The sequence below is a fragment of the Kryptolebias marmoratus genome, linkage group LG22 (genome assembly GCF_001649575.2).
Source record: "Kryptolebias marmoratus isolate JLee-2015 linkage group LG22, ASM164957v2, whole genome shotgun sequence".
NCBI classification, from domain to species: domain Eukaryota; kingdom Metazoa; phylum Chordata; class Actinopteri; order Cyprinodontiformes; family Rivulidae; genus Kryptolebias; species Kryptolebias marmoratus.
In genome coordinates this window covers 6,268,286-6,275,256 of record NC_051451.1, presented here as the reverse complement: position 1 = coordinate 6,275,256, position 6,971 = coordinate 6,268,286, and the positions used below count along the sequence as shown (strand labels likewise).

Genomic DNA, 6,971 nt, shown 5'->3' with positions numbered 1-6,971 from the left:
GGATTGGTGCCCGAGACTCACCCTGTCCCTCTTGCTTTCCAGATCCTACCTCAACACCCGCACTGTACAGATATACCACTTTGTAAATAAAGCACTTAACCTCAGCTGCTGTCTCCGTGTCTGGTTTTGGTCTCGCTCTCTGGACATATAACCCCGCGTTCATGTCAAGTGCAAGCAACAATCACAGACACAATGAGCTGGGTAAGTAAAAGGTTTATTAACAAATACCAAAACCGACAGGGAGCTGAAAGAGGGGAGGCGGTTGGTCCAGATCCACACTGGAAGAAAGGCAGGAGGTTAACTCAGGGTGAGCAGAAGGAGGAGGGGGGGCTCCCAGGGTTTGAGGTTGACTCTGCCTTGAGTGGTGGGTGACTGCGGACCCAAGTTCCTGTTTGACCCACAGTAGTTGGAGGTAGATGATCAGACGGTGGACAGACAGTTGAGATCAGGGGCTGAGGTCCAGCTGGATGGGCTGAAGGAGCAGCGGAGGAGCGAGGGGGAGACAGCAGGAGAGGCCTGGAGCGTGGCCAGGGCAGTGAGGGAACAGGATCCAGGGACTTCTCAACAGAAGCAAGGCCGAAGGGGGACACAGAGAAAACTGGACGTAAACAGGGTTCAAAAAGATTTTACTTTCAAAAAAGGTAAGCTGAGACAACTGGCTGGCTCATTACCACAGGTTGAGAGTTAACTGTCTGGCATCTGTCTCAGGGAACCTGCTCCTCTAAATACTGCTCCTTGATTATTCCAAATGAGTGCCAGCTGGAGGCTCCACCTGCCAATCACACCCTGGAGAGGAGAGGTAAAAAGCAGAACAGAGGCAGAAAGCCTCTCAAAATCAGAACTCAAAGTGGGGTCTAAAATGAAGGAGTGTGGAACCTAAAACCGATCCTTCGGACCATACCCCTTCCAGTTCACCAGATACTGATGGCCACGACCACGGGGACGGATACTCACAATCACAGTAAAGGCAGGATGCCCGTCAATGATCCGGGTGGGTGGATGGGGATCGGACAGAGGGCAGAAGGGACTGGAACGCACAGGTTTGACCTGAGAAACATGAAATACAGAATGAACACGAAGATGGGATGGGAGTTTGAGGCGAATGGCAGTGGGACTGAGAATGGATTGGATGGTGAAAGGACCAAAAAATTGGGGAGCAAGCTTTTTTGAGCTGCTTCTAAAGGGGAAGTTTTTAGATTCAATTCAATTCAATTCAAAAATACTTTATTAATCCCAAAGGGAAATTAAATGCTGTTGTAGCTCATAATTCTGCTTTTTTAAAGAGTTGATGGCTGTGGGCAGGAAGGGTCTCTTATAGCGGTCTGTCCCGATGTGTCCTTGGTCCTGGTGTCCTCAAAGAGCCCCACCAGGTGTGCCTCGCTGGCCTCCTGTGGAGCCATGACGGCCGAGCTCTGGAAGCGCAGGTTGGTCTTAAAGTCCTGGGCGATCTCCTGGACCAGGTGCTAGAAGGGCAGCTTCTGGATGAGCAGCTCGGTGGACTTCCAGTAGCAGCGGATCCCCCTTAGAGCCACGGTTCCGGGCCTGTAAAGATGAGGCTTCTTGTAACGCTCTTGTTGGGTGCGCAAATCTGACAGCACTGTTTTACTTTATAGCCAGTTTGTACTTCAGTTTGACCAGAAATAGGAATGGCATAGAGTCATGATTCGGGTGAATGATTCAAACAGATGCAGAAATTGTTATTGTGCTGCTATTTATTATTAATGGCAGTAATTATGATGATTTTAATAATAATAACAATAATGATAAACACAGAGAAAATAAATAAATAGGCTCACAACCAAAAGGGAAGAGGGTGGAAAAAACCAATAATGATATCAGTGACATTTCAAAACCCAATGTAGGTCAATCACTTTCCAGAATAAAATAAATAAAGGAAACAAAAGTCCGAGAACCAGGGGGAAAGCTAGTGTTTTTTTTTCCCTTTAACGTTCCTGGTACTTTGGTCCGATTTCCTAAGTTCAAAGTTTCATCCTGTGTACAGAGTAGTTTGATTTCCTACCACCAGGTGGTGTGTGGGTAGCTCGCCATCTTCTATCAGGTGAAACCGGGCAGGAAAAAAAACCTGACCTAAAAGGCCAGATCAAACACACTTCAGTCCATATATTCATACATACATACACATTAACTAAAAAGAAAAGAGGAAAGAAAAAACAAAGAAAAATAAATAAATAAAGTTAAATACCTGCTTTCTGTGTATTTCCTACAATTCCAACTTCATTAAAAAATCCTTTTCAAAAGTGCACTCTATAATAACAGCTCAAGTTTGTTCAATTGGCAGTCGTCGGCAAACCACAACAGCAACCAATAATAAATCGAATCAATCAATGTGAGTAATCAATGTAGCTACAAACAAAATTCGGTCCCAGACTTCATTTCTGCACCAGCATGAAATACGACAGCTAACAAGACACAAAAAAAATGATCAGATCTAAGAATAAGCAAGAGGCCTTTGAATATTAAAGGTATTGCCTTTAATTCGGCTTATTTAATAAGATTTTACATTCAGTTATTAATCAGAGAAGTGAACTGAACTGAACTGAGCGACCGCTAGCCGAGTTAGCGGCTAATGCTAACTGGCAGCACGTAACCTGTACCGCTCGGAACAACACTTTGCTTTATGCATGAATGACGACTCACAGTCGAGCAGTGAATTGTTTGAGGAGACGCAATGTTTAACCATTCAAAAGTCGCAGCGGAAAGCTGTCAACCAGATCACATCCCGGTGAACACTAAAGTGGGAGGGAAATCACATTAGCGGTGCTATTGTTACAATACACGAATATCCCGAAATTTAAAGGGAACGTGGTTAGGTCACGTGGATTACGCCGGTGGTCGGGGCGCTCCTGTGGGAAGCTTTGGTGGCGAGCTGCTTCCTGGGAGCTTTATCTCCGGTGGATTTACAGGCGCTCTGCTTGGTTTTGGCCATGACTGGAGTTCAGGGTTTTTCACAGTTAACACTTGTTGTCATGGTTACGCATCATAACAAAATGTCCAAAAGTAAAAAGGCTTTAGTAAAAATCCTTCCAGCTACACAGCATCCGATACCAGGGGAAACAATCATCCAAAAAAAGCGATCCACATCCAGAAAAAAAGAGGAACAAAGTCCTCAAAAGCAATATCTAAGAATGAATGGAACAGAGCCACTCCAACATGCAGCCACCTTGAGCGGTGCAATTCTAGAAGAAAAAAACACTAGAAGATGGGAGCCAGGCTTGTTGTCCTGGGGAATAACTCCAGGAAGATGGGTTGTCAGCACAGACACAACGGAGGGTGTTTTCTAACCCCTGATTTAATCTTTCACATTGCCTGTTAGTTTGGGGATGGTAACCAGATGTTAAGTGGGGTTTTGCCCCTAAGGCGATACAGAAATTCTTCCACACTTGGGAAATAAACTGAGGTCCACAATCTGAAAGTATTTCAGTAGGTATGTCATAAAGCTTAAAAACATGGAAAAAGAGGAGGCGTGCAGTTTCAGCAACTGACAGAAGTTTGTTCAGATGGCAGGCCTTGGAGAATCTGTCAATTATGGTGATAATAGTGGTTTTAGTTTTAGAAGGGGGTAGGCCAGTGACGAAGTCCAAGGCTATGTGGGACCAGGGCCGACTATGGACAGGTATCGGCTGCAATAAACCCGCAAGGGCACGATGTAGATTTTTCTCTTCGGGTACAGGTGGCACAAGCTGAAACAAACTCAATGCCATTGCTGTTTGCAGATATGATAAGTTTTTATGGTCAGTCCAAATGATTACTGGGAGCTCAGTCCCCTCGAGCCAATATCTCCATTCCTCTAAAGACAGGGGTGGGGGGCATTTTGGAAAAGAAGGAATGTAACTTGTTGTCAGTGGGAGATCGTTGTGAAAGGACTGCCTCGACTCCAGTGTCCAAGGCGTCCACCTCCAGGACAAACTGGCACAAAGGGTCTGGATGGATGAGGATGGGTGCATGGGAGAATTTTTGTTTAAGTTCTAAAATGCCTTTTGGGCATCTGCAGTCCAGGAAAAAATATTTTTTGTGGAGGTAAGAGCAATAAGAAGAGCAGCAATGAGGCTGACGTTTCTAATAAACCTCCTATAAAAATTGGCAAAGCTCAGAAAGTGTTGGAGCTGCTTTCTGGAGTCTGGGATGGGCTAATCCAACACTGCTCAAACCTTTTCAGGGTCTGTCTTCATCTGTACCCCCTTTAAAAATATAGACTAGAAAGGTTATGGGTGGGACGTGAAACTCGCATTTCTCAGATTTAACATAGAGATGGTTTTCAAGTAAACTTTGGAGGACCCTCCTAACTTGCTCCTTGTGTTCATCTGGGCATTAGTTAAGCCAAACGGCATAACTAAATCTTCAAAATGGCCAATGTGTGTTTTAAATGCCGTCTTCTATTCGTCCCCCTCTCAAATGCGAACCAGATGATATGCATTATGCTAGTCCAGTTTGGTGTAAATGGTAGCTTGCTGAACAAAAGGCAGATTAAATCAGGGGAAGAGAGTATTTATTTTTAACAGGGATCTGGTTTAAGCCTTGGTAGTTGATACAGGGACGAAGGGTTTTATCTTTTTTCTCAACAAAGAAAAAACCTGCACTGACTGGAGAAGAGGATGGACGGATGTTACCAGCACTTAAGGACTCATTGATATATTTCTCCATGGCCCCCTGTTCTAATTGAGATAAGTTAAAAAGATGACCAAAGGTAAGGGGAGTGCCTGGTAGAAGATCGATAAAACAATCCTACGGGCAGTGTGGTGGAAGAGAAAGTGCAAGATCTTTACTGAACACTCTATGGAGATCATGATACTTGGGTAGAACATTAGTCAGATCAGGAGGAGAAAGTGGCAGGGCTGGAGACTGAGGTTGAGAAGGGAGTGCAGCAAATAAACAGCTTTTTTTGGCACTCGGGACTCCACGATTCGATATGGGGTTTGGACCAATTAATGTGCGGGTTGTGTCTTTGAAGCCAGGGGAAGCCCAGGACCACAGGGGAGTTTCTTGTGGGGAAAATAAAGAGAGTCAGACATTCATAATGGTTTGTAGGACAGCTTGCTGAGTGACAGTCTGACAGCAGCAGTCTGAGTAGGAGAAGGAATATACAGATCTGAGTATGAGCTTCGAGACAGTTTCTTTACTCACCAATGTGTGGCAATCTGCCTTCCTGCTGCCTGGTGTGCTCCTCCTGTCTCCCTGATTGGGAGGCTTCCTGATGACACACAGCTGCTCCAAATTAGGATCAGCCTCACAAGGGTTCATAAGGCAGTTTGAAGGAACAGACCGACGCTGAAGCATCGATTGCTGATGGTAATCCGTCTCAGCCACTACCTGTTTTACTTAACTGAAAAGTATTAATTCGTTTTTGTGTCTGTACCTGTTCAGAGTTCCTGATTCCGCCTTTTGACTTCTTTCGCTCCAAGTTGCCTTCAAGTGAAGACCTAACAAACCTTTCCGAAGCCTGTCTGCCTCCAACTTACCTGTGAGGTCAACTTGCCTGAGAGCCGCCGGGATTTCACCTTCAAGCTAATTCAACACACTTCACTTGTAAGATCATTTCGCCTGTCGATACCTTGTGGCAAACTGCCATCATCTCACCTGTTTGCTGCTCCTGTCTCTCTGATTGGTTGGCCTGTCAACCACACTCAGCTGCAGCTGATCCTCATCAACGGGCTAAGGGTTCTTTAGGCAGTCAGCAGGAGCAGTTCTTCGCTGGAGCATCGTTTGCAACTGGTAAACAGTCTCAGCCAACTCTTGTTTCTCTTACCTGAGAAATATTGATTCGTTGTTTTTCTGCTCTGTACCTGTTTAGTTTCCTGGCTCCACCCGAGTCTGCTCCGACACCCGAGCTGCCTGCCTGAACCTACGAGACCCGACTGAAGTCTGATGAACCTCACTTATCTGAAAGCCTGTCTTCTGGAACCTGTTGGAAATACTTACCTGAGAGACTGGAACCTGGAACTCTGCCTGCTTCTACTTACCTGGACACCCTTTCACCTGAGCACCTTGTAAATACTCACCTGGATCACCTGGGACTGCACTACCAAACTCAACCAGTTACCTGCACTCGTAAGAACTCACCAGCCAGCTTCATAGTACCTCATTGAACTTCCAGTTATTGAATCCTGAACATTACCTTTCCCTTTCAGATCCCGACCTGTCACTTATTCTATTGTGTAAATAAATTCACTTACCTTAGTTTGGTCTCCTGTGTCCGTCCGTTCTCTGAGTTACTCACATTTGGCAACACCACAGAACCTGATATGCCTGCCGCTGTGAAAACCGATACTTACTTTTACTCCTCTCTCTTCCAGATCCTGACCATTGCACTTACTAGCACTGTAAATAAAACCACTTACCTTTTGCTAAACCGTCTATGTCCGTCTGTTTTTAGGTTACTCACTTTTGACAAATCCTGTGAACCTGATACAATGGGTGTGTAGCAGCATAAATGGTACGCTGCCACTTTAAGGCCAATTTCAGCTGCTGCATATAAGCAAGCCTGCACCTGTCGTGAGGCTGCTTGCGTTGTGACGGCAATTTAATCTGCTTCCTTTGTTTGCACCGTTCTGGGTAAGCGTGACCGTTTTATTGTTTTTGGTTTTAATAAGTTATTGATGTTAATTGCTTTATCTGCTTAGCCTCCTCTGCTGCACCTCCAATATCTGGACCGATCTGTCCAGTCATTTGTTTGACAGGAAGGTAAGAGCTAGCGTGGCTAGATAACATCACCCCATGTAAACAAAACCTTCACATAGCATTTTCTTACAGTTGCACCGCATAAAGGTGGAAGTGGATCTGGTTATTTGGCAGTGCAGTCATTTATCAGGTCACAGGTAAGCAGTTGCTGCAAGTTATGGTTTTGTTAGCAGTTGTATTAATTTGTTCTATTCTTTTTAGCCTTCCAACTCATCAGCACTGCACCTGGAGTGGCACTCGCTGCTGTTTTGCCTATCTATAACTTGTTTTAAAAG

General features: G+C 45.0%; 1 long non-coding RNA gene and 1 pseudogene across 2 annotated transcripts; one reads left to right on the top strand and one right to left on the bottom strand.

Annotated features, from left to right (window-relative positions):
* Positions 1-445: 445 nt before the first annotated feature.
* LOC119616692 lies at positions 446-3,062 on the bottom strand (annotated as a pseudogene).
* A 3,348-nt stretch (positions 3,063-6,410) lies between these two features.
* Positions 6,411-6,971, top strand: LOC108250784. 2 transcript variants are annotated; one of them, XR_001809316.3, is made up of 4 exons: positions 6,418-6,570; positions 6,639-6,699; positions 6,769-6,833; positions 6,898-6,971. It is a non-coding gene; the product is annotated as an uncharacterized LOC108250784 (long non-coding RNA). The 2 variants fall into 2 exon arrangements; XR_005232647.1 differs by having other exon boundaries at positions 6,411-6,570; positions 6,769-6,965.